Here is an 11,506-nt window from a genome sequence, read left to right as displayed (position 1 = left end):
TAAAATTGGTGACTTGGGACACCCTAAATCTCCCAAGTGGCGACTCTGAAATAAATAAACCAATCCCGTTTCGATTGTCCTTTAATTGGAAAAAACTCCCTTGTGCTCTTGCGGGTGCGGAAAAAAGAGGTGTGACAGCTCTGGCGACTCTGCTGGGGAATGTTTCTAAACCAGAACCACTGGTTCAGGGTTATAAATAAGAGCTTAGATAAATTGTTATATTTGGTTTTATCTGATTTTTACGTGTTTGAGCCTAATGTGCTAAATGCTGCTTTTACTGCTTTGATATTATTTGAACTGTACATATAAACTGTGCCGAAACCCCTCTCTTCTCTCTCTTGAGGAGTGCACGCTGGTCGTGGCTTCTTTCTGTTAGTGTCATATACCAAAATAGAACGAGGATTCGGAGGAGTTGCAAAATCGGATGGCCTTTTGGTTACCGGTACACAGCTCCCATCCTCGGCTCGAGTTGTCCGCTCGGGTAAGCCAGGTCTAGAACAAATACCCAGGTTATGAACTTAGTATAACAAAGCCACATGCCGGATCCCTAGTAGGAACGTTTATTTGCATCATGTGCATTTGACTTAGGGGACTCAACACAGGGGTTGGGTCCGTCTAGGACAAGCAACCTGAAAATAATAGACCATCTTTGGCATCCTATGTGCTACATGTTGTATTTATTCAAGGGTGAATGGGTCATTTGGCGGACCAATGATATTTGCGGACAAATGACACTCCTTATCATGCTAATCACGTTAAATAAGAAAGTTGCACGATTTTTTAGATAAGCATGCTATTATGTTAATTAAGCACATGCGGAACATTGTGGAATTCAAGAAGCCTTGGTATTCCACATGTCCCCCATGCTTCATTTTTGGGAAAAGCACATGGGGAACATCTGCGGAATCCAAGATGTCTTGAAAATCCTTATGTTTCCCATGCCACCTTTTTTGAATAATAATAATAAATATAAAAAATAAAAAATACATATATATATAAAAAAAAAGCATGAAAATTCAAAAGATTTTGTATGTTGTCATCATTTTCCACAAATTAGAAAATCGTGAAAAATGACAGTGTAGAGATATAACTACTTATTTTTAGAAGAAAAAACCAAAGTCTGAGTAGTATCGAAACTCTGCCGAAATTTTGAGAAAATAAAAAAATAAATGTCTTATTAGTTTGTTATATTAAAAGCAAAGGAAAAATAGAGGAAAAAAATCATCATTGTTCTGTCTTGTTTTTTTTTTAAAAAATATAGAAAAGAAAATAGTTTGTTTTGCCATGAAAATGAAAATGAAAAAGAGTCTGGTTTTTAAAATGTTTTATTTTATTTTATTTTGTTTGTCTATGAAAATGCCAAAAATAAAAATAAAAAGAGTCGGGCGTTGAACGTGATTTTATTATTTGTTCCAAAATAAGTATATATATAATCCAAAAAAAATTCAAAAGAAAATTCAAAAAATATTTTTTTTTAAAAAAAAAATCCGAAAGTATTTTGATTCTTCTTTAAAAATTCGAAATTCAAAAAATATTTTTTTTTAGCATTTCTTTTATTAAAGGTAAAAATTCAAAAAAAGAAAAATATTTTCTTTAGAATAAGAAAAACAAATGAAAAAAGAAGGAATGTTTTATGTTTTACGTTAGTTAGTTTGTTTGTTATGAATGAAAAATAATAGTTTGTTTGTTTGTTATATAAAAAAAAGAATAGAAAATGGAAAAGGGTCTTCTCAAAAATAGTTTATTTACCCGAACTACGCGGGTTTGATTCTCACCGGATGTGAGATACGTAGGCAACCCTCATCGGGTCCAACCCCAAAAGCCAAAAAACAAATAAATAATAATAATAAACAAAAAAAATATGTCAAATTTTAGTTTCGTCATAAAGAAGTCGGGTGACGCTGTTTTATCAAGACATAGCCGAATGTTCCCGAAAGGGACGCCGGAAGGCTGACTTTGCATAAACAACCACCTTTGGGTCATTTTTTAAGACTTGGTCCAATTGACCCACACAGCCTTAAAAATCTTCGTCCCCGAGATGTTAAAAGGCCGTGTTTGCAATATTGACTTTTCTAAATTCAAAAAACGATAAAAAGAGTCATAAATAAGTCATGTGATGTTGTTTTGTCATAAATAGCCGAATGTTCCCGAAAGGGACGCCGGAAGGCTGACTTTGCATAAACAGCCACCTTTTGGGTCATGTTTAGGATTTTTTGTCCAGTTGACCCACACAGCCTTAAAAATCTTCGTCCCCGAGGCGCTAAAGGGCCGTGTTTGCAACACCATGTTTTTGTAATTTAAAAAAAAAACAAAGAGTCAGCGGTTAGGTGAATACCGTTTGAATTTTTAGTCAAAAATAAGTCGAGTCAGCTTCGGCCGCGTCTTAAACCGTTCTTGCCGAAATAGCCTTAGAGTATCTTTCAATTGTCGAAAGGTTATTTTCGTAAAAGAATGGACAAGTTTGTAAAGTGTTATAAAATAACCCTCACAGGCCTCAAAATTCATGTGAAATTTGGAAGGAGCCACATTTGCAAAAATAACCATTTGGTTGCATTTGTCGAACAGAGAAAGGGAGCTAGCCTTTTGTTTTTGAGTTTATAAATCTTTAATTAGAATATGTGGTTTGTTTGATTTTTCCAGTTTGTTTTAATATGAAAATTAAAAAAAATAAATGTTCATTATTGTTTATCTTTTATTGGTCCGAACTATGCAAGATCTGATTCATGCGGGGTCATGATAAGTAGGCAATCTCCATAAGATTCGACCACCAAAAAAATAAAATAAAGGAAAGTGTGGGAGATTTTCAGAGGGGCATAATTGTCTAACTGCTTAGGTGCATTGTATCTCTGATATATGATTGTCTGTCAAATGCCCTAACACTAACGTGATGGCTTCCCTTTACTGTGTTCATATATAGAAAAGTGGTTGGTTGTGGTAACTCCTCCCTGCAAAGCAAAGTCAGAGGACAATGGCTCAGAACCGCAGAACCGAGTGGGTCGGTATTGATGACCGACAACAATTGGTCGAACGGAACAACGGGTTGGTAGAAGAAGTAAAAATGCTGAGACATCATGTAGCAGACATGTATCAGGCATGGATAACGGGAAAAGCACCACCCCCTCCACCGCCAAGCCTCTCGAACTCGGTCATTTCCCAAGCACCCAACACCATAATGAAAGATCCCCCATACTCTCCATCCCAACCCACTTATGGCAGCTTTCCCAGCTACCCGAGTAGCTCCATCACTCCTCAATGCTTCTCCGCTCCCCAACACCACTTCTTTCCCCGTGACCTCAAAAGCCATACCTCACTTCCCAGGTACCCGGCTCCACGAAATGCTTACCCACCCATACAAGCCTACCAAAAGCCATCTGGATCAGGTTTCCGGCCCTGTCAACATGCAAGAATGAAGAGGTTGCTGAAACGAGGAAAGACTCTCACCCCTATCGGGGTATCTTATGCCAGTCTGTTTGAAAGGCTAAGGCATGCTGGCTCGATTGAGCCACTCCCCGCATGTACTCTAAATCCACTTGCAAGGAGCTTTGATCCGGTAGCGCGATGCGCCTACCACTCCAATGTCATAGGGCACAACATTGAGAGTTGTCATAGTTGGAGAAGGGAAGTAGAGAAAATGATCCGAGAAGGGCGGGTTGTGATTAATAACAGTGACATGGATCACTCAAACCCCCTCGAGAACTTGCCGACGGAGGTTGATGATGTTGAAGCTGGTAATGGTCTTGGTAGTATTGATGCAAAGCTTAGTGGCTAAGATGCCAGTTTTTGATAAAGTGGGAGGACGCTTCGTTCCTTGGTTAGCAAGAGAGAAGCTTGTGGTGGCCTATTTTGTTGTCATTTCTGTTATTCGGATCATTAGGATTGCAATTCGGATTGTTTTGTGTCAAATATCTTGCCGCTTATCTTTCCTTTTTGTCATAGCGGTTTGTTTAAGTTTTGTCAGGGTTGTTTAGGATTTTATTCTGGTTTGTTTTGTTTTGTTATTCAAACCATTTTACCGGTAGTCTAATGCAAATTCGGTCTTTTATTATTTCCAGTTTTCTTTTGTTTAGTCATTTTATCATTTTTATTCAATGCCGATTCTAGTGACATGACATGCACACACAGTTTGGGCCTAATCTTAAAAGTTAATCATAAAACCCCGAAAAGGTGATCAGACCATTTAAAGGAAATAAGGACGGTTGAGATTATTTGGAGCCCGAGTCATGTGGAACTAGGGAAAGTAAAACATACAGAAAACCGTTAAAAGAAAGATTCGCCAAATTGGCATGAGGGTTGTTCAAGATAATGAGAGTTAGAGTGTCGCCCAATGGTGCGTTAGAAGTGACAAATGAACAAACAGATGTTGAATATAATTGTCAAGTCCAGCACCATTAGAAGAGACTACAAATTTAAATTGTGTTGTTTGCACTTGGCATATTTTGAAGACTGGAATGACGAAGGCATTTTGTTCTGCTACCTAAATACTTTATCCTTCGTTACCCCTTTTGAGCCTTGTTTATTTTTCTTTCATACCCCTCGTTCGGAATCAGTAGCAACGAAGAAAAAAAAAAGAGAAAGAAAGAAAACAACAAAACGAGAAAAAGCGAAAAAAAGAAAAGAAAGAAAAGAAAGATGATAACAAAAAAACAAAAACAAAAGAAAGTCGGAAGAAAAAGAGGAATTGGGAACTACGTTTGACCTGATTCCTCAAAGAGGATACGTAGGCGCTTCACGGCTCGGTCATAGTTTTGAAAAATGAAAAAAAATCATCAATTAAGATATCCCCAAGCAAGAAACTAGGGCAAAGGTTGCGTTTGTTGTAAATAAATCTAATTCCGAAGGTTGTAACTAATAACCCAAAATTAATGCATTTTTTGAGCCTTTAATACCCTTTCTTTCTAGCCTATCCAAAACCCACATTATGGTCCAAAGAAAGACCTTCTGACCATCCTTCAAAAGATGCCAAGTTAGACAAATGAGAGTCTTACCGGCGAACATAACATTCTGTTCCACAACAGAAAGGACTCTAATCTCCAGCAGAGAGAGTCATACCGGCAACACTCCAAATCCCCAGCTGGAAAGTGATACAAATGAGAGAGTCTTATCGGTGAAAACCTTCATATGCACCATAAGGCGATGAAAGCTGAGAGAAAACCAAAATGAGAGAGGTTTGATAGTGAAAACCCTTCGGGCACTACAAGTCGAATAAGATTGGGAATCAGATGGGGAATCGTCAAGGGAAGGTCTTGAGAGACGATTGACGGCAGAGGATAGGCCACATGTGCATGTTATGACCAATAGAGTCGGTATCTGCGTTTGATAGGCTTTTATTTATAGTTTCTTTTGTTAAATAGTCATCTTTTTCCTTTGTCTTTTATTCGGTTCCCTTTTTGTTTATCTTTCTCCTTTCATAGAAACATCCCTCAGTAGAGTCTGTTTGGTCAGAACCAGTGAGAAATGACTTCAAAATAGGCCATCAGCTTTCCAATTATGCAAGACGGGATCTGACTAGTACACCCAAGTGGTATAAGTCAGGAAGGAACAGGCGCAAAACCCGTGTCAAGAAGGGTATCCCCATCAAGATGAGATTGATAAAAGGGATGGGCCAGTGTCAGCAATTAATATCATCCCCAGCAAGTTTTGATAGCATAATGGAACACAAAGCTGGGAAAGGAGAAAGAGGAAACCATCCCCAACAAGAGTGGCATGACCGCTTACCATGTTTTTAAACTAACAAAATTTTCTTTGATTTAGAAACAGGGAAAACGAACGTTATTGATGGCGGAAAGACAGGCCATAAAGAAAATCGTCAAACTGGGGCAGAAAATTTTCCTTTCATTTCGAAAATTTTCTGGAAGTCAGATACCCATTCGGGGAAGAAGAAAGATAACACCGGTCTCAAGGGAGCTGATCTTTGAACCAGTGTTATCCCCAAGTTTTAATAAAGGAAGCTGAATCCTCAGCGGACCGAACAAAAAGATTAAAACTTGTGTTTGGAAAGGCAAAGGGCCAGTGTCGCTCCCAGCAGGCTTCAGAAGAGTGGAGCACCAATTTTGAATTAATGAAAATACCCCAGCAGTGTTATCCTCAACAACGTTATCCCCAGCTCATAACACTTATCCCCCAGCAGGTAAGTAAATAATCCCCAGCAAGTTTTGAGGTAAGACATTTTCAAGTTTTAATAGGATATGTTGGGTTCATCCGCCCTCGAATAGGATATGACGGGTTCATCCACCCTCAAATAGGATATGTCGGGTTCATCCGCCCTCAAACAGGATATGTCGGGTTCATCCGCCCTCGAATAGGATAGTTCGGGTTCATCCGCCCTCAAACAGGATATGTTGGGTTCATCCGCCCTCGAATAGGATATGTCGGGTTCATCCGCCCTCAAATAGGATATGTCGGGTTCATCCGCCCTCGAATAGGATAGTTCGGGTTCATCCGCCCTCAAACAGTATATGTCGGGTTCATCCGCCCTCGAATAGGATAGTTCGGGTTCATCCGCCCTCAAACAGGATATGTCGGGTTCATCCGCCCTCAAACAGGATATGTCGGGTTCATCCGCCCTCGAATAGGATAGTTCGGGTTCATTCGCCCTCAAATAGGATATGTCGGGTTCATCCGCCCTCAAACAGGATATGTCGGGTTCATCCTCCCTCAAACAGGATATGTTGGGTTCATCCGCCCTCGAACAGGATATGTTGGGTTCATCCGCCCTCAAACAGGATATGTTGGGTTCATCCGCCCTCGAATAGGATATGTTGGGGTCATCCGCCCTCAAACAGGATATGTTGGGTTCATCCGCCCTCAAATAGGATATGTCTAATTCATCCGCCCTCAAACAGGATATGTCGGGTTCATCCGCCCTCAAATAGGATATGTTGGGTTCATCCGCCCTCGAATAGGATATGTTGGGTTCATCCGTCCTCAAACAGGATATGTTGGGTTCATCCGCCCTCGAATAGGATATGTTGGGTTCATCCGCCCTCAAATAGGATATGTCGGGTTCATCCGCCCTCAAATAGGATATGTTGGGATCATCCGCCCTCAAATAGGATCTTATTTTCAAAGTTATTGTTGAAGACAGGCGCCCACCTGAATAACGAGAGGAATACATTTTCTGTCTTTTCATTTCTGTTCTAGGTCACCCACCAGTATAATGCGGGTCTATCATTTTTCATGTCTTTACCACCAGGCGCCCACCTGAATAACGAGAGGAATACATTTCAGTCTTTAAATTTCTTGTCAGGCGCCCACCTGTATAACGAGAGGAATACTTTTATGTCTTAGTATAGACAGGCGCCCACCTGAATAACGAGAGGAATACTTTTTGTCTGTGCATTTCATATTTTAGGCGCCCACCTGTATAACAAGGGAATACATTCCACGCCTTTACCCATAGGAGATGCATTTCCTCCTAAGTTTGTTTTAGTTTCACCCATAGGAGATGCATTTCCTCCTAAGTTTGTTTTTCACCCATAGGAGATGTATTTCCTCCTAAAGTTTATTTTACCCATAGGAGATGCATTTCCTCCTAAGTTTGTTTTAGTTTCACCCATAGGAGAGGCATTTCCTCCTAAGTTTAGTTTCACTCATAGGAGAGGCATTTCCTCCTAAGTTATTTCACCAATAGGAGACGCACTTCCTAAGCATAATTTCACCAATAGGAGACGCACTTCCTAAGGAGACGCACTTCTTAAGATAAGTTTCACCAATAGGAGACGCACTTCCTAAGAATAATTTCACCAGTAGGAGACGCACTTCCTAAGGAGACGCACTTCCTAAGATAAGTTTCACCAATAGGAGATGCACTTCCTAAGAATAATTTCACCAGTAGGAGACGCACTTCCTAAGTAAGTTTCACCAATAGGAGACGCACTTCCTAAGATAAGTTTCACCAATAGGAGACGCACTTCCTAAGAATAATTTCACCAATAGGAGACGCACTTCCTAAGGAGACGCACTTCCTAAGATAAGTTTCACCAGTAGGAGACACACTTCCTAAAAATAGTTTCACCAATAGGAGACGCACTTCCTAAGGAGACGCACTTCCTAAGATAAGATTCACCAAGAGGAGACGCACATCCTAAGTCAGTTTCACCAATAGGAGACGCACATCCTAAGAATAGTTTCACCCAATAGGAGACGCACTTCCTAAATAAGTTTCACCAATAGGAGACGCACTTCCTGAAAATAATTTCACCAATAGGAGACGCACTTCCTAAGGAGACGCACTTCCTAAGATAAGTTTCACCAATAGGAGACGCACTTCCTAAGCAAGTTTCACCAATAGGAGACGCACTTCCTAAGGAGACGCACTTCCTAAGATAAGTTTCACCAGTAGGAGACGCACTTCCTAAGGAGACGCACTTCCTAAGATAAGATTCACCAAGAGGAGACGCACATCCTAAGTCAGTTTCACCAACAGGAGACGCACATCCTAGGAATAGTTTCACCCAATAGGAGACGCACTTCCTAAGTAAGTTTCACCAAAAGGAGACGCACTTCCTGAAAATAATTTCACCAATAGGAGACGCACTTCCTAAGGAGACGCACTTCCTAAGATAAGTTTCACCAATAGGAGACGCACTTCCTAAGCAAGTTTCACCAATAGGAGACGCACTTCCTAAGGAGACGCACTTCCTAAGGAGACGCACTTCCTAAGAATAGTTTCACCAATAGGAGACGCACTTCCTAAGTAAGTTTTACCGATAGGAGACGCACTTCCTAAGAACAGTTTTTTCCCAATAGGAGACGCACTTCCTAGTTTATTGTACCCACAGGAGACGCACTTTCTAAGTTTATTGTACCCAATAGGAGACGCACTTCCTTAAAGTTTAGTTTTGCCCATAAGAGACGCACTTCCTAAGTTTACTTTTACCCCATAGGAGACGCACTTCCTAAATTAAGATTTCACGCATAGGAGACGCACTTCCTAAATTATTTTCATTCATAGGAGATGCACTTCCTAGTTCAAAATCATTAAGGTTTCACCCATAGGAGACGCACTTCCTAAGACTACTTTACCCCTAGGAGACGCACTTCCTAAGTTTAATTTCATGCATAGGAAACACACTTCCTGAATTAAGTTTTCATTATTAGGAGACGCACTTCCTAGTCTGGTTCGCTCAGGTTATACTTTTGCTTTAGGAGACGCACTTCCTAGTTTGGCTTTTTAGATTATATTTTATTTCAGGAGACGCACTTCCGGAATTGAGATTTCACCCTTAGGAGATGCACTTCCTAGTTTGATTCATTTTAAGTTCGACCATAGGAGACGCACTTCCTAGTCTAGTTTTTTGAAGTTTACCCGTAGGAGACGCACTTCCTAATCAAGGTCTTTCAAGTTTTTTAGGAGACACACTTCCTAAATCGATATTTTATTCATAGGAGACGCACTTCCTAGTTCTAGTCACTGAAGTTTTCACCCTTAGGAGACGCACTTCCTAGTTTAGCTCATTCCGATTCAACCATAGAAGAAGCACTTTCTAGTTTGAGTCATTGAGGTTTTAGCAGACACATTTGCTAGCAAGAGTTTTGGTTTTACTCGTAGGAGATGCACATCCTAGTCTAGTCTTTAGTTTACTCTCATCATTGCATCAGTAGGGTAAGTGAGTTACAATTTTGCTAACGACTCACAAATCTTCCCAGTACAAACTGGGTGAGGAAATTTTGTTTGTTTTGTTTGTTTTGGTTGTCAGGGACCCGCCTGTAGAACGGAGTTTGTGGTATGTCGAAGATCGAAGAAGTCAGGAGTCCGCCTGTAGAACAGAGGAACATTTTTCAAGATCAAGCAGTGACCCACTGGAAAGCAGAAGGTTGCAACAGAAATCCCCAGCATTCAACCAAGTTATAAATAGCAGAAGCTCGCCTCAAGAAAGCGAGTCAACAGGCTGAGCTGGTCACAAAAACAAAAACAAAAAAAACAAGAAAAGAAAAAAAGAGAAAAAAACAAATCCAAAGCACGGAAGTGGAGAACAGAGGTGGTCTGCTCAAGAACTAGCACCTACAACTAGCAAGTATCAAGGTTCAAATCCAAAGTCTATATGAAGCACCATTCAAGACTCGAGATCAAGTTTCAGAAGACTTAAAGATAGGAATCCTTGTAACTAGTAACTGATAGGCTTAGTTAGTCTTTTTCAGTTTTCATTTTTGATGTAATGACAGGACCGCGGACCGAAACCTCAACGGAACGGCACCTCGATAGGCTCTACACCTCGGTACACTTAACCATCTCTCTCATTTCCGAACTACACGTGGCCTGATTCCTGTATAACCAAGGATATGTAGGTAGCTCAGATACCAGGGCTCGGTCACATTCCCTTCTTTTCCTTAGTATAGTCCGTCCAAGTAATGGTCGGGTCAAAAACATGTCTAGTCATTCTTTGTCGGAAAACTCTTCGAGTTTCCAGTCAAAGAGGGGCAACTGTAGACACCTGATTTTTGACCCTCCCCGAGAATTTTCACATTTTTTGCGTGAATATGTGAATTTAGGTCTAATATAACTATTTTGATTATTTTAATTTATTTCATTGCAAAAAGAAAAATTACAAAAATATATATATAAATTTTAGTTTATGTATTTCTCATAAATTTAAAAAATACAAAAAATTGTACTTTATTTTGGTACTTTATATAAATTCGAAAATTACAAAAAAAAATATAATTCTATCAATGTTTTGTAGTCATTATAATTTTGAAAAAATACAAAAATATTACTTTATATTATATCTTTATATAAAAAACGAAAATTACAAAAAAAATAAAATAGTTTTATTAATATTTCGTAGCTATTTTAATCTTGAAAAATATTAAAAAAAGATATAGTTTTGTTTAAATATTAGTCTTATTTTGGTAGCTATTTTGCTCACATATGATTAGTCGAACAACATCGTGTTCTTAATCGGGTCCGGGCAAAAGAATAATATTCGGGTTCAAACTACCCGGTGTTAGGCCTAATTTTCGGACCTAGCCCATAATAATTCGAGTCCACCACACATGGGGGACACGCGTGGGGAACACGGACGGAACACGACACATGGGAACCCCACCACGCGTGGGGGACACAAGCCTTGAACCCCACCACGCGTGGGGCTCATTTTTCTTGGCAAAAGGCTAATTAATACACGGACAAGGATTTTGAAAAGGGGGGACTTGGAGAAAATTTTGGAGGGTACTGTTCATTCTCCTTCTTCCTCACCAAAAACCTAACAAAAACCCTACACCAACAAACCACCACCCAAATCGTCCGCAACCCCCCAGCTCCGCCATCGTCGACACTGTCCAAAACCAACGCCGGAAACCATCACCACTCCTCCTACTCCTAGCTCCGTCAAACCATTTTCCGGCGAACCTCCATTAAAGCCGTCGAGCAGCAGCTGTTGCTGCTGCGTCGTCACTGTCCGTCGACCCTACGTCCAAATGCCATAACCAGCCCCAACTCCATCGTCTTCCTCACGTCGAAAATACCACCACCATTGCTACCCGCTACCCAGCCTACCACCTCCAA

This window comes from Nicotiana sylvestris, chromosome 10 (genome assembly GCF_000393655.2).
Source record: "Nicotiana sylvestris chromosome 10, ASM39365v2, whole genome shotgun sequence".
Lineage (NCBI taxonomy): Eukaryota > Viridiplantae > Streptophyta > Magnoliopsida > Solanales > Solanaceae > Nicotiana > Nicotiana sylvestris.
This window is presented reverse-complemented; position numbering follows the sequence as displayed.